At 42.0% G+C, this 16,310-nt stretch overlaps 1 protein-coding gene across 20 annotated transcripts in view; it reads left to right on the top strand.

Moving 5' to 3' along the window:
- Positions 1 to 8,514: 8,514 nt before the first annotated feature.
- The window catches only part of DAB1 (DAB adaptor protein 1), a 956,508-nt gene continuing 948,712 nt past the window's right edge, over positions 8,515 to 16,310 (top strand). For 13 of the 20 annotated variants that reach the window (XM_055585758.1, XM_055585759.1, XM_055585757.1 and 10 more), the window contains exon 1: positions 8,784 to 8,937. The gene's annotated coding sequence lies outside the window, so the exon portion shown is untranslated. Of the gene's footprint in view, positions 8,537 to 8,783; positions 8,938 to 9,534; positions 9,594 to 10,726; positions 10,814 to 14,174; positions 14,258 to 16,056; positions 16,079 to 16,310 lie in introns of those variants that run through there. The other 7 variants (XM_055585722.1, XM_055585725.1, XM_055585723.1 and 4 more) reach the window with 7 other exon arrangements.

Raw genomic sequence — 16,310 nt, forward strand, 5'->3', positions numbered from 1 at the left:
CAGGATCCAGAAGCAATCTCCATCCCTATTTTTTTTAATTTATTTATTTTAATTGAAGGCTAATTACTTTACAATATTGTAATGGTTTTATCCATCCCTATTATTAATAATTTAAAACACATAAACTATGCACATAGAAGAAATTAGGAAATAGCTTCTATTTCATGAGGATTTTCATGAAATCATGTACTCTCTATCAAGACTTCCCAAAAGAAAGGAATAAAATTTACATATTTGCAGGAAACTGCTGGTATCTTTGAATATTTTCCCATAAGCAGGGAAATTGTGTATTATTTAAAAATTTGAACTTTTAATGTATAAAAGAAAATGTTTATTAATGATATGGATTAATCAAATCATTAAGCAAATGTTGTATAGGTTTAAACAAAAAAGCTGTACCCTCATTCCCAGTTTCTGTAACAATCCAATCCCCACCCCTGCCCTGACCTCAAAGGGAAAGGAATAGGTGGAAAAAGATTGAGCTTTTGTTTTCCAAGTCAGTACATAGGCAAAAATATGTAGATACATGCCAAGAATATGAATGATCAGTTGACTATATGTTCTAAGCACTTTATATGCATTAACGCATTTAATCCCACAATAATACTATAAGCAACGTGGCTGTGCCCACCCTTTTTTTCCACAAGTGTGGAAACAGAGAGACCCATTCATTCACTGGGGATCAGAAAACTGAGAAGTTGTGGTGTTGGATTTGACCCCAGGCAGCAGAGCTTTAATGCCTCAAATTTATGCCACTTATAAATAAAAGACTTGTAAAGAATTATAAGGTTTATTATATCTAGACCATTATAGTTCCCTTGGTCCAGAGTCTTTCACGCTTGGTATAAAACTCATATCAAAAAGTTGACTATCATATATATGGGACCTCACTATTATTTCCTATAACTTCATGTGAATCTATAATTACCTCAATAAAAATTCCATTTAAAAAGAGTTGACTAGCACCATATATATCTCTAAGCACTTTCTACTGGACAGGTGAATTAACACTGAAGATACAAAACTACTGATTTTAGAGGTAAAATCACTTTGTAAATGTAAAGAAATATTTTATGGAAATATCCCAACGTTTGGAAGTAGAAGGCTTGGAAATGAGACATGGGTCAAATGAACGGCCTTGGAAAAGCTCCCTGACTTTCTAGGCCACAGTTTTCTAAATATGTAAAATGGAGTAGTGACACCTATTTCACTGCCTTGTTAGGAAAAGGCAGTTTTCAAGTCAGGTTTGTCTGAATCCAGAGTCACTTGCTCTTAGCCACTTCGTGCTCACTGAGTGGAGGGGCAATGGGTACCAGCCTCAGGAAAGAGGGCCTAATGGAGCATGTCTGTAGCCCCCTGTCAGTTACCCCTTCAGCACCTTTGATCTAGCAGTTTCCCCAGAACCTATTCCTTCTGGCAGGGCCTGATCTCAGATTGTCGTGTCAACTCCACTGAATGTTCCCAGCTCAACTTGCTTCTTTTTCTGGATTTGGAGTCAGCAGATCTCAGTTTAAAACTTGCTTTTGCTGGGTAGCTTCTGGAAAGCCCTTTCCCTAGCAGGGTCTCAGGTTTCCCACCCATAAGGCGAAGCATCCATGACAGGGTACAAAAGTCACACCTCCTCTAATGTTCTTCCTGCTATAGGAGGAATGAGAAATGGCGCCTCCATCTTCATGCGCAATCCCAAAGCTGCACTCCCTTGCCTTTCCCTGCTCCCTTTAAAAATATTGTGACTAGGGCACAGGAAAAGATGCTCAACACTGCTAATTACTAGAGAAATGCAAATCAAAACTACAATGGGATATTACTTCACACCAGTCAGAATGGCCGTCATAAAAAAGTCTACAAATAATAAATGCTGGAGAGAGCGTGGAGAAAAGGGAATCCTCCTACACTATCGGTGGGTGTGTAAATAGGTTCAGCCACTATGGTGAACAATATGAGGGTTCCTTACAAAACCAAAAATAGAACTACCATATGACCCTGCAATCCCCTCCTGGGCATATACAAAAAAAAAAAAAAACATAATTCAAAAAGATACATGCACTCCAATGTTCATTGTAGCACTGCTTACAATGGTCAAGATGTGGAAGCGACCTAAGTGTCCATCAATACATGAACGGATAAAGAATATGTAGTATACACACACACACACACATACACACACACACAGAGAGGAATATTACTTAGTAATAAAAAATGAAATGTTGCCATTTGTAGCAACCTGGATGGACCTAGAGTTTATCATAGTAAGTAAAGTAAGTCAGACAGAGAATGACAAATGTTATATGATATCACTTATATGTGGAATATAAAAAGATGATACAAATAAATTTATTTCATAACAGAGAAATAGACTCAGACATAGAAAACAAACTTATGGTTACCAAAGGGGAAGGGAAGAGGAATAAATTAGAAGCATGGGATTTAGAGATACATGTTACTATGTATATATATATAAAACAGAAAAACAACAAGAATTTACTTATAGCACAGGGAACTAAAGTTGTTATCTTATAATAACCTATAATGGAAAAAAAAGAATATATATGTATATACATATATATCCAAATCACTTTACTGTATACCTGAAACTGACACAATCTTATAAATCAACTATATTTCAATTTTTAAAAATTGGACCAGGTGAGGAAGGGGAACAGTTATGAGACTCTAGTGTCCAGGAAAGGGTGCTTGCTGGGCAGTGTGAGGTTTCTATCAGAAAGGCCTGAGGCAGCCTTTCACCCAGGGAATCGAGAAGATGCTATAATTGGAGAGACTCAGTGTTGCTAAACTGAAAATTTTGTGAAATCAATTGAGAGAAAAATCAATATGGGATTTTTTTTTTCCACGATGAAAAGACAAGATTCCCACACAATTAAGAACGGGGCCGCGATTTCCACACTCTGCCTGACATGTTCTCATGGTTCTGTGCCACAGCTGTTCATCAGAAATAATTAAACATGTTCCCATGGGCGACAATTACTTGCTTAAAATATTATGAGTAAGGAGAATACGTTTATAATTACCTAACCTTTCTGAAGGTGAAAATATATATTATCCTTTGATAGAAGAGAAAAAGCAGTTTCTGGATTTGCCAGCTGTATGTCCTGAATACGCTAATTGCCCTGAGGAATGGAACAATACTTTTTACACACCCCAACCTTCTCTTTTATTTTCTGTAACGTTGAGGCATCAAATAACTGTTCCTCTTTCTTGTTGTCTTTGTAAGTCATTAAATAGCTAGCCTGTACCTATCAGGATGGCCAGACAGCCTCTCTGAACTGCCTCAGTGCTGTGATATAATGAGAATGGCAGTGTCTTGCTTTTCTTTGGAGTTTGTTTCACTGTGAGCCACAGGCAGACGCAAACCAGGAGCCCGGCATCTCGTGTCGTCTAGTTTCCTGATTTTGCGTTAAATACCCACACGGTGAAAACAGCAACGTGATAATCACAGTGGTTAACACTTAACCGAGCGCTCACATGCTGTCAGGAATGTCTAAATGCTTTATGTATTCTATCTTATTCAACGCTCATGATAATTCCGTGAAGCAGGTTACTATGAACACTCTCATCTTACTGATGAGAGTGGACTGGAGATGTTAAGTAACTTGCTCAGGGTCACATAGTTAGTAAGTGGTGAAGCTGGGGATTGGTCCAGGGTCTATCCCTTTAACCACTCTACTGAAATATCTCTCAGATGTCTCAAGTCATTTTGGTCTAATATTTTATGTTAACTGACAAAGAATATATTTCCTGTAAGATATGTCTCAAAAGCTAGACTGCAATCATGCTTTTTGTTAAGGCTTTTTTCCTTAGTTGTTTGGCCTTACTGCCAATTTTCAAGTCTATAACCATGTAATAATAATAGCAGTAGCAGTAGAAATAATCATACTAGCAGAAGTTACCACTTACTGATTATATATCCTGAGCTAAGCACTGATCTAAGATCTTTATTTCCATCCTTCCCCTTCCCTCATATGCATGGCAAAGACACAGAGTAGATAATATCATCCTTGGTTTGCTGCTGCTGCTGCATCGCTTCAGTCGTGTCCGACTCTGTGCGACCCCATAGACGGCAGCCCACCAGGCTCCCCCATCCCTGGGATTCTCCAGGCAAGAATACTGGAGAGGGTTGCCATTTCCTTCTACGATGCATGAAAGTGAAAAGTGAAAGTGAAGTCGCTCAGTCGTGTCCGACTCTTAGCGACCCCATGGACTGCAGCCTACCAGACTTCTCCATCCATGGGATTTTCCAGGCAAGAGTACTAGAGTGGGGTACACACAGGTAAACTGAGGTCCATGAAGGAAAGCGACATGACCAAGGTCACACAGCAAGTATAGCAGGGACTTCAAGGGATCTGCCCATCTCACTCAGCCAGTTTTATCCCACATATTGATGCTTTTGAACTGTGGAGCTAGAGAAGACTCTTGAGAGTCCCTTGGACAGCAAGGCATTCAAACCAGTCAATCCTAAAGGAAATCAACCCTGAATATTCATTGGAAGGACTGATACTGAAGCTGAAGCTCCAATACTTTGGCCATCTGATGTGAAGAGCCAACACTTTGGAAAAGACCCTGATGCAGAGAAAGACTAAAGGCCAAAGGAGAAGGGGATGGCAGATTGTTTGATAGCATTACCAACTCAATGGACATGAATCTGACAGACTCCAGGAGATAGTGAAGGACCGGGAAGCCTGGGATGCTGTAGTCCATGTGGTCACGAAGAATCAGATATGACTTAGCAACTCACCAGAACAGAACAGATTTTATGCCAGGTACTGTCCTTGGCTCTGGCAATACCATTGTGAGTTAGGCCTCATCTGTGATGCCAGCCAGGGGCTTAGTTGGCTCAACACCCACCATGTTTGGGGGACGATAATTGGTGCAGGTACTTGCATGCTTTCCTCTGGACCTTTCTTTTCCTTATTTTAAGAAAAACTGAGTTTGGGTACCTCTTCCACAGTATCTAAAGTTACATCTAATTTTGTTGAGATTCTGCAGTCTTTTAAAAACATCAGCATGCATTTTTGTGTTTGCGTATATCATTGGCATGAGGATATTATCTTAGAACTCAGTTCCTGCCTCTGACTTGGTGTTTTTTCTTACTCCATTATAGGGGGCAGTGAAGCTCAGTATCCAGGTTCAGCTCATCCTCAGAGACAGATTATTCTGTGTCAGACATTATGCTAGGGATGCAACAAAATTTAAAATGTGGGGCTGCCTTCTCTCAATAAATAAACATGTCTCATATTGAAAATTCTCTGGAAGCAATAGTATGATGGTTAACACTCTGGCCACAACTTTGGAGCTAGAAGGCCTGGTGTCAAGCCTCAGTTTCAGTAGTTACCAGCTGTGTGATCTTGGGCAAATTACTTACCCATTCTATGCCTCAGCTTCCTCATCTATCAGATGAGAATAATGAACTCGTAGTGGCTACTTCTGGTTTCCTGGGTGGCCGAGCTGGTAAAGAAAGAGCTTGCAATGCAGAAGACCCCAGTTTGATTCCTGAATCGGGAAGTTCCCCTGGAGAAGGGATAGACTACCCACTCAAGTGTTCTTGGGCTTCTCTGGTGGCTCAGACAGTAAAGAATCCACCTGCAATGCAGGAGACCTGAGTTCGATCCCTGAGTTGGGAAGATCCCCTGGAGGAGGAATGGCAACCCACTTCCAGTATTCTTGCCTGGAGAATCCCCATGGACAGAAGAGCCTGCTGGGCTACAGTCCACAGGGTTGCAAAGAGTCAGACACAACTGAGCAACTAAGCACAGCACCACACGGTGGCCACTTCATGGGTGATTTGAATGAGTAAATATGCGTCATCGTTCAGGCCAATAGGGCTTGGTGTGTGGGCACTGTGTAAGTGTTGACCATTGTTACTGATGGTCATCCATGGATTTGAATTTCATTATAATTTGAAAAAGACTTATTTTGTAAGAAAAGAAAATAGCACTTCGCTATCTGCTTTTTTAGCTCTCAAAGGGCCGCTGTATTCTTTAAATCTGCCTTTCTGGGGATTATACACAGCCTTCTGTTGAGAATATTCTAAAAAGACAATCTTCTATGGACTTTTCTAGCAAGCTGAAGGCCTGCATTGCAGCACCTTGCTACAACTAGCCTAGACCAGTTTAGTATGTTGTATTTAAATAGTGCAATGCAAGTGGATTATCTGATCAGGCTGTAAAGCTTTATATTGGTACCAACTTTAAATTGGTACAACTGATAAACCTCTCCCTGCTCCCATCCACCCCCTTGCTGCTGCTGCTGCTGCTGTTGCTAAGTCGCTTCAGTCGTGTTCAGCTCTGTGCGACCCCATAGATGGCAGCCCACCAGGCTACCCCATCCCTGGGATTCTCCAGGCAAGAACACTGGAGTGGGTTGCCATTTCCTTCTCCGATGCATGAAAGTGAAAAGTGATAGTGAAGTCGCTCAGTCGTGTCCGACTCTTAGAGACCCCATGGACTGCGGCCCACCAAGCTCCTCCCTCCATTGGATTTTCCAGGCAAGAGTGCTGGAGTGGGGTGCCATTGCCTTCTCTGATCCACCCTGCTACCAGCTGTTAAGTGTTTCAGGTAGCCCAGTGCGTGGAGAAATTAACTCATCCTTTCCCTTTTGCTGTTGCCCCTTACAAACCTTTCTTCACAGGACAGCCAGAGTGACCTTTTTCAAATGGAAATGAGACATGACACTTCTGCTGAAATCCTTCTGTTGTGCTTAGTCGCTCAGTCATTTCCGACTCTTTGAGACCCCATGGACTGTAGCTCACCAGGTTCCTCTGTCCATGGGGATTCTCTAGGCAAGAATACTGGAGTGGGTTGCCATGCTCTCCTCCAGGAGATCTTCCCAACCCAGGGATCAAACCCAGGGAGCAAACCCAGGTCTCCCACATTGCAAGCAGATTCTTTACTAGTTGAGCCATTAGGGAAGCCCTAGTTTCTTCCTATTATACTGAGAATACAATTCAGAATCTCCTGGTGCGATACAAAGCCCATTTCATGCCTGCTCTCCTGGCACCCTGGCTTTGACTGAGCTCCTTCTGATATCATGGTGTTAACCTTTGTGATTCTCTCTGTCTGCAATATTCTTATCTGGCTATTCACAGTGTTGTATATTCTCATTCATATGGACAAACCTAGACAGCATATTAAAAAGCAGAGACATCACTTTGCTGACAAAGTTCCATATAGTCAAAGCTATGGTTTTTCCAGTAGTCATTTTATGGATGTGAGAGTTGTATGATAAAGAAGGCTGAGCACTGAAGAATTGATACTTTTGAACTGTGGGGTTGGAAAAGACTCTTGAGAGTCCCTTGGAGCACAAGATCAAACCAGTCAATCCTAAAGGAAGTCAACCTTGAAAATTCATTGGAAGGACTGATTCTGAAGCTGCAGCTCCAATACTTTGGTCACCTGTTGGAAAGAGTCGACTCAGTAGAACACTCTCTGATGCTGGGGAAAATTGAAGGCAGGAGGAGAAGAGGGTGACAGAAGATGAGATGGTTGGATGGCATCATTGACTCAATGGACATGAGTTTTAGCAAACTGGGAGATAGTGAAAGACAGGGAACCTTGGTGTGCTGCAGTCCATGGGGCCATGAAGAGTCAGACATGACTTGAGGACTGAACAACAGCAATGGGCTCAATTTAAGACAGCTGATTTAATTGCTTCTGGAGCATCTAAAACCAAAGTCTACATTTGCTTTTGACTTCTGCTTTAAATGTCACTTGCTAATTCACCTGATTTCTTTTTTCCAATAGAAAACAAAACCAGTTACTGGGTGGGTTGCTAGTAAACTGCTACGATGTTTGATACTTTTTTCATGCTCCTAAACAGAAGAGGTAAAAATTTCCTTTGATCTCAGAGGATTTTGATAGTCTGTCTCTGAAATATGGCACGCTGTTGAGTGCTTTAGGATCTTTTGTGAAAGAAAACTGAGAATTTACAAGGAGTAAATGAAGCAGTGGATGTGAAAGCGTGGTCCTCAGGCCCCTGGCAGCAGCACTGTCACCTAGGAACTTGTTAGAAAAGAAGGCTTTCAGCAGCCTCCTAAACCTCTTGAAGCAAACTGGAGGTGGGGCCCAGCAACCAGAGTTTTAACAAGCCCTCCAGGTGATTCTTATGTTAGCTAGTGTGAGGAAGAGAAATAAAGTAACCTTTGTCGGAGAGAAATGGAAAATTTGCTAAATTCTGCAAATGTTTATGCAGGCCAGTCATTTTTTAAAACATGTAATTAACCTCTCTTTTATCCCAGGAATTGCCTGGTGGTGCCTGAGATTCAGGTAAGGCAGAGAGGAATTCTTGTCTTAACTTGAGGCATTTGCCTTAACTTGAAGATCTTGAGGAATTCACTGTCCAGTGGCAAGTAAACAGCCTATTGCAATACACTGTTGTATGAGTTGGGATGGAGGAAAGCAGAAAGAGCTGAGGAAGCAGAGGCGGGACCCTCTCAGATGAGAGTCTGAGAGTAGCATAAGATAAGGGTACAAACAGGTGAGCTTAAGCCGGCTTCGATTACTTACCAGCTTTGTGACTCTGGGTAAGTTACTTAACCTCTCTGTGCTTCAGTTTCCTATTTTAAAAATGAAAGTGGTAATACTACCAGCACAACCACCCTATGAAATAGGTGGCTAATAGTAACCTATTTCATACGGTGTTGTGCTGGTTAAATGAATTAATAAATGAACAATACTTTGAACAGGGCCTAGTTCATTGTAAGCACTGATTACAAGCAAAGGCTATCAGGTGTGCCTAATTATTAGTGTAGGTACGTGAGGGGGAGGTTATTTAGGCAAGGTTTCCACTGTGATTGGTAGCAGATCTTGCTACTCAAAGTGTGGTCCCTTCAGCAGCAGCATCAGGGGGCTTGTTAGGAATGTGGAATCTCAGGCTCCTCTCAGACCTCCTGACTCAGAATCTGCCTTTTAACAAGATCCCCAGGTAATTTTTTTTTTCCTTTTATTTTTTATTGAAGGATAATTATTTTACAGAATTTTGTAGTTTTCTGTCAAACTTCAACGTGAATCAGCCATAGGTATACATATATCCCCTCCCTTTTGAACCTCCCTTGACTGAGCGACTTCACTTTGACTTTTCATTTTCATGCATTGGAGAAGGAAATGGCAACCCACTCCAGTGTTCTTGCCTGGAGAATCCCAGGGACGGGGGAGCCTGGTGGGCTGCCGTCTGTGGGGTCGCACAGAGTCGGACACGACTGAAGCGACTTAGCAGCAGCAGCAGCCCATCTCCCTCCCCATTCCATCCCTCTAGGTTGATACAGAGCCCCTGTTTGAGTTTCCTGAGCCTTACAGCAAATTCCCTTTGGCTATGAGTTTTACATATGGTAATGTAAGTTTCCCTGTTACTCTTTCCATGCATCTCACCCTCTCCTCCCCTCTCCCCACATCAATAGGTCTGTTCTCTTTGTCTGTTTCTCTATTGCTGCCCTGTAAATAAATTCTTCAGTACCATTTTTCTAGATTCCATATATATGCGTTAGAATATGATATTTATCTTTCTCTTTTTGACTCATTTCAGTCTGTATAATAGGTTCTACGTTCATCCATGAAACAACTGACAAAGGATTAAATTCCCAGGTAATTTTTTAAAGCAGATTTTCAAACTGGAGAACCACTGGTATAGGAAAGTGATTCTGAGCCCTGACTGCACATACCTGAAGAGGGGATATACAGGCAAAGGCACTGCATCCTGGGACAGGAACACCTGCAGGTCCATGTTGTGGGACAGGAGCTGGGGGCTGGGGGGAGGAGAAGAGGAGATACACACGAGCAAGACCATGGCAAAAGGGCCGAACCTCATCCCTGGGCAGGTTTGCAGCAGTGAAGTCAGGGCTGTGGTCCCTTTTGAGCTGGGAAGCTCAACATGGTGACCCTGCAAAGGCCAGAGGGAGGAGGGCTTTCAACTGCCCTGAAAGGAAAGCTGAGACTTGGAGTCAGTGAAGGTGGAGAGGAGGAAATGAGGTTGAGGATTATAAGAAGATGACTCAGGCAAGCAGGACTAAGCATGAGAAGTGAGGGAGGCAGACGAGTCAAGCGTGACTCAGCCTTTGAACTTACGTGACTAAGTTTAAAAAAGCTGCTTTTTGGAAGTTTTTCTTCACAGCTCCTTTCCAGGGTTTCTCTCTTTTTCAGTTTCCTAAAGACCTAAAGCCTGGTGCAGAACCTTCTATTCCTACCCACCTATAGACTTCTTGCAACACATTGAACAAGCTTTTGGCATTGCTTCCAGCCATACAATGGTTTGGGACAAAATGTCCCATCAGATCCCTGGAATGATGGTGGAGTTCTTCCATCTTTGTCTCATGTCTCTTGTTGAATTCTAGCAAAACTTCAGTTCCCCAGGTCACTTACAGAATGAATTGTTCCGTGTAAGCAATGTTTTCAAGTAACTGAAAAGTAATCTTTTATGTGTGAAAAAAAAATTATTGAAAATATTACACTGTTTTTGAGGACATATCTTAATGCCTTAGTTTTCACACTTTCTTAAAGCAATGGGACCTTTCTAAAAAAAAGAATTATAGAATCTCAGTATATAAAACAGAATAAAGAGAGTTACTTTAAAGAAGGAGCAGGCCAAGCCCCTGGCATTTGCTTTCTGATTTCTGCATAATTTATTTCCTTAGAGTCTTCCATACACACCTTGGACCCTGTCAAACAGTTTGAATTTCTTTGTTTTAAAATGAACTTATTCTGTGCTGATTTCTTAACAGAAGAATCAAGTGTAATTTTCTGACTGGAGGTTTCATCATTGGTATCATTATCATGGTATGATTGAGTGGGTACAGATATCTTTCACGGTAAGTGACAGAAATCCAACTGTAATACCAGCAAAATGATGACTATATTGGCACATATAACTGGGAAGTTTGGAGTGATGATGTAGAGATATCAGGTCTGGTTGTATCCAGGTGCTAAAATGTCTTCATCAGGGTTCATCCTCTTTCTTTATCTGTCAATTTCAAACTCTTTCTAAATGTGTGAACATTTAGCAATACTTACTCCTGCCAAAGGGAGTGCTATATATGCTGCATACAAGAAAATTTTGGCAGTCTCAGGTAAAATCGTTATGGGTCTTGGAACAGAAAACCTCTGTATAGCGTTTCTTGTGGAAGGTCTCTTTAGTGACTCTGCCTGGGTCCATGCCATTGAGATTGACAGTTGCTCCAGAATCCCATAGGATGGGCTAGCTACGAAAAGGATGCTGTACAGACAATCCCATAGGATGGGCTAGCTACGAAAAGGATGCTGTACAGACAATCCCATAGGATGGGCTAGCTACGAAAAGGATGCTGTACACACAGTGGCAATGTAAGTCTACCACTGTGCTGTAGTCTCTGTAGAAAAAATACTGAATTTGTACTGGGACCTGTGGCAGAGACCAAGGATAAAACACCCAAAATTGAGCAGTAAGGGTATCTGCGTAAACCACAGACTAATGTTAATATAATGTGAAGAGTTGTGTCTGAGAGGAACTGTTCTGGAAGAAATACTTGGGACTGAGTAATTAACAGTTAACTGTGCTGGAGGAAATCAGGAACGGCTTCATGCAGGAGGTGATATCCAATGGCATTTGTGTGGGGGAGGAGAAAGATGATCTCAGGTGGAAGGAACAGAGCATGGAAAAGTATGAAAGAGGTTGGGGCGGTCAGAGGTGAAAAGCTGGGGCTATAGACTTGGCAGCAGAAGTCACTCTCTTCCCTCAATTTATCCATATGCCCCTTCCCCATTCCCCCCTTGCTGGTTCTCCCACCTGTTCCCAAGAGTGGTATACTGAGCTGGAGAGATGGCATGTATGTCCATGGCTATGTCCAGCCCCTCCTCCCCCAGACTGCAGACCTGCTCCAGCTCTCATCTCCCCTGTCCTCAGGGCAGCACCACATGCTGCTTCAGTTACCACCTCCCAACCGAGAGCTTCAGCCATTCTTCTGCTCTCCATCTCTTCTTCTTTCATGGGTTCTGTTTGTCCTCTTGTCGCTTCCGCACTTTTCAACCTTCTTATGTAAAGAAAGATCACCAGTTTTAGAGACCATCAGCCAATCAGAACATTTCTCTCTACTCCTGTGAATTTTTGAAACCTGGGCTCCCCATTGCAATAACCTGGAACACTTGCAAAAATTTCCTTATGTGCAGGCCCCACCTCTAGAGGCTGTGATTCAGTAGATCAGGTGGAGCCTGATGGTCAGTAATTTGTGACATTCCCGAGGTGACTCTTAATATGCAGTTTGGGAACCACTGCTTCACTCAATATGTAGAATGCCTCATGCACTCACAGGGGTTTAGAACCTTCTCACAGAAGCCTGTCTGTGACTTCCCTGCCCAAAGATCCTGCCACAGCAGAAGCCTGGTCCTTTAATGGTCCTGAAGACTTTGCTATAGTCAGGTTTTAATGAGATAGTTCCAAGCTTGTTACACTGTTGTCTTGTTCATAAAACAATTATGTTTTAGCCTTTTGGACATCTAATTTTGCAAATCAGTGTCAGGTACAGAAAAGATCCTGTCACTTGAGAGCAAGGCATTCAGTAATTTTAAAGGTCAAAGACCCATGTGGAAATTAGCTTTCAGCTATTGCAATACATTGACTTATACACAACAGAAAATGTGGTCTCAGGGCACACTGGCTATTTACACATCTATAAATTAGTCCATTAGTGGTGTGGATCGTGATAGCTCAAGTACTCGATGATGATCCCGGTAGTATGGTGAGAAACACTCATAAATGAAGAAACGGACTCTTTGTTTAAAGGCTATTGTAATAATAGCTCTCATGGATGGAGCACCTACTTTATGATAGACACTGCACAGTGTTTACCTCAAATCCTCACAACAGCCCTGCAAGTAGGAAACTCAGGCTCATTTGAAAAAGGGAATTTACCTAGAATAATATATTTGCAAGTACAAGAGCTAAGCTTCCATGCCAGGCTGATACCGATCAGGATTCTTGACTTTCCCAAATCCATAGAAACTAGAAGCCAGAAACATAGAAACATAGAAATTCATGAAAGGCTATACTGGGGCCCCTACTGCAGCAAGTGGGAAGTAAGAACAAAGGACAGGTTCCTTGCTCACTTGCCCCCTGAGAAGGGGGCGGCGAACTTCTTTTTTATATGGGGTGAGGGTAGGAGTGTGTCCAGGGATTGGGCCCGAGGGGTGACTTAGGTGTTTTGCCCACCTCTAGGGCTTCCCTATGGCACCCCACTCCAGTACTCTTGCCTGGAAAATCCCATGGACGGAGGAGCCTGGTGGGCTGCAGTCCATGGGGTCACTAGGAGTCGGACACGACTGAGCGACTTCACTTTCACCTTTCACTTTCCTGCATTGGAGAAGGAAATGGCAACCCACTCCAGTGTTCTTGCCTGGAGAATCCCAGGGACAGGGGAGCCTGGTGAGCTGCTGTCTCTGGGGTCGCACAGAGTCGGACACGATTAAAGCAACTTAGCAGCAGCACCAGCAGCAGGGCTTCCCTGTTGGCTCAGACATTAAAGAATCTGCCTGCAATGTGGAAACCCAGGTTCGATCTCTGGGTGGAGAAGATCCCCTGGAGAATGAAATGGCTACCCACTGCAGTATTCTTGCCTGGAGAATTCCATGGACAGAGGAGCCTGGTTGGCTACAGTCCATGGGGTCACTTATGACTGAGCAACTAACAGGTTCACTTTTCACTGGTGGTGGTGAGTGCAGAGGGCATGCTCACTACTCTGCTTGTTTACCTGATACAGTTTTGTTCCTGACTTTTCAGAAGTGGCAGTTGGGGTTTTTTGGTCATTCTATAGCTTTTGTCCATAATTTGCCCCAGCTGCGCATGCACACAGTTATTTTTCGCTCCATATCATTTTTTTGTATTTTGTTGCTTGAGAGCTTTGCCCACGTGCAAGCATTACAGCACTGCAGCAAAGGGTCCCAGGTCCCAGCCTATCTCAAGAGCATCTGAGCAAAAACAAATGCTACCATCTCTTGCACCACGTGTCCTGATCAGTTCCTGATAGTCAACGATAGCAGTGTGCTGGGCATATGCTGTGTGTGACCTGGGAGCAGGGTTACTCCCAGTGCCGAGAATCTGTCCCCAGAACCCTTGCCCACACTGTGTATTATTTTTTTAAAAGAGTATTGTTGATTTGACAAGTGGAATATGATGGCTCATGCTAATTTTTTCTTTTTCAGATGTTGGTTCTGACCAGTTTGCTTAATTTTGAATGATCTGACTCCAGTGCATTTTATTGGGAGAAATTCAGAGGACATGATGGGTTGGTTTGTTTCTCTGAACTGTTAACTGGGGAAGGGGAAGAGAATTGCAAGCTTCTGAGCACTGACTTTTCTATTTATCGACATACCAGTCATCAAGGTGGAGAAGTAGAAATTTCCAGTCACCTTAACCAAAAGATTACAAAGCATGTTTTGCTTTTTTCTTTCAGTTGGCCGAAAATTGTGTCTCCTAACTATTTTGCATTTGGGAGTAAAACTGAGCTCGCCAGCAAAATGTCTGTTTTGATAAATCGGGAACAAAAAGACCAAAACTAATGGCTTCCACAGTGGAAGGTGCCCTGGGAAATATAATATAGAATAGTGGAATCGGGGGCTTGCTGTGTATCCATCTGATGGGGAGTATGAATAGTTTTCTTTGCACAAAGGGACCCAGGGAATAGTGAATCAGGGAATAATTGACTTGTCTTGGTATGTTTGTGAATGTGCATTTTTATCTGATGGCAAATATGCGGTTGGCCTTTGAGTCAGTCACTCACCATAAAATTTCCTCAGCATCGCATGCACTAAGATAGCATGCCCATCCACATCTCTCCAGCTCCCAAAGAAAACATTTGAAATTAGCATTAATCAGCCAATGTTGTATTTGGGGCCCTACGTGAAAGCCACCTACTGCAGCTGACTGCCATTCAGCAGGCAAGAAGTGATTTGCAATATAATTTAAATGAAGAGTTGGTTTCCTTTCCCATTTAGAACACACCAGTATGGAAAACTGATTGTCAGCCATTCTGGTGATGTGCAGCAACTTGGCTATTCACTCAGAAAATGAAGTTTCCTGAGACACCAGCACATTTAATTTATTTTTTTTCACTGTGAAGTTAACTTCAGCTTGTTAAATACAATGACGATACAAACCACAGAAAAACCAACACCATTAATTTTAATGCTCGTAATGTAATGGAAAGAGATTATATTCATTTGGGATTTTTTTTCCCTTTTAATAGAATGTTTACTTGCCCCTTTCCTTATGAGTTAATTATTATTTTCCTTCCGTAATGCTCTGCTTATATCTGAGCAGCCAGTGTGTCTGTTAATGTCTTGAGTTTATAAATTGCTGGTGAATCTGTCATTTTGCCGTGTCTGTCACTAAAACATCAATAGCTTGGCAGTGTGGTGAGCAAAGATGTGGCAGATAGGCATACAAGGGGTCCCTTACAGAATTTTCTCATCTATTTTTATAAAACATTTAATTTTCGCAGTTTCTGTTCTATGCTTTGATAAGGAGATTGAGTGGCTTTTCACTCATTACATAGTAGGGAGTTAAGAATTGGTAACTTTCCCTTGCTTATCATTCAGGTTTGTTTGTTCATCTTAAAATATTTTTTAACTTTTTTGAATTAAATTTTTTTAAAATTTTTATTGAGATATATTTGATTTACAATGTTGTGTTAGTTTCAAGTATACAGCAAAGTGATTCAGTTATACATATATATTCTTTTTTAGATTCTATTCCATTATAGGTTATTACAAGGGGCTGAGAGTAGTTGCCTGTGTTATACAGTAGGTTGGGCATCTCGTTTATGTATAGTAGTATATATATTTTAATCCCAAACTCCTAATTTGTACCCTCCTTCCCCTTTGGTAACCACAAGTTTGTTTTCTATGTGAGTATATTTGTGTTTTGTAAGTACTTTTTAAATATTTTAAAAATCTATTTCTTCATTTAATAGACTCGTCGAGAGCAGTTAGTTATGCATGTTGTGTGCTAAGTATTAGGGATTAAAAATAACTAAGGCATCGTCCCCATCTTCTGGAAGCTCATAGTTCTGAACGGGACTGATAACAAGGAATTGTACCACAGAATGGTAAGTGAGGCAGGTGACCCGGAATATGGTTATGGAGGGAGCTCTCTCTCTCTGCAGAGGGGACCATTAAAAAAGGCCTTACAGAGCAGGAGTTGCTAGAGCAAGATCCCAGAGACCTGGTTGGTAGTGCAATGATGGTGAGGGTGGGGAAAGACAGCACAGGCAGAGGGAATAGCAATTGAATTCGAAGGTGTGATGGACAGGAGCCTTTTGTTGGAAACCAACTACATGC

The sequence above is a fragment of the Bubalus kerabau genome, chromosome 6 (assembly GCF_029407905.1).
Source record: "Bubalus kerabau isolate K-KA32 ecotype Philippines breed swamp buffalo chromosome 6, PCC_UOA_SB_1v2, whole genome shotgun sequence".
Taxonomy (NCBI): domain Eukaryota; kingdom Metazoa; phylum Chordata; class Mammalia; order Artiodactyla; family Bovidae; genus Bubalus; species Bubalus kerabau.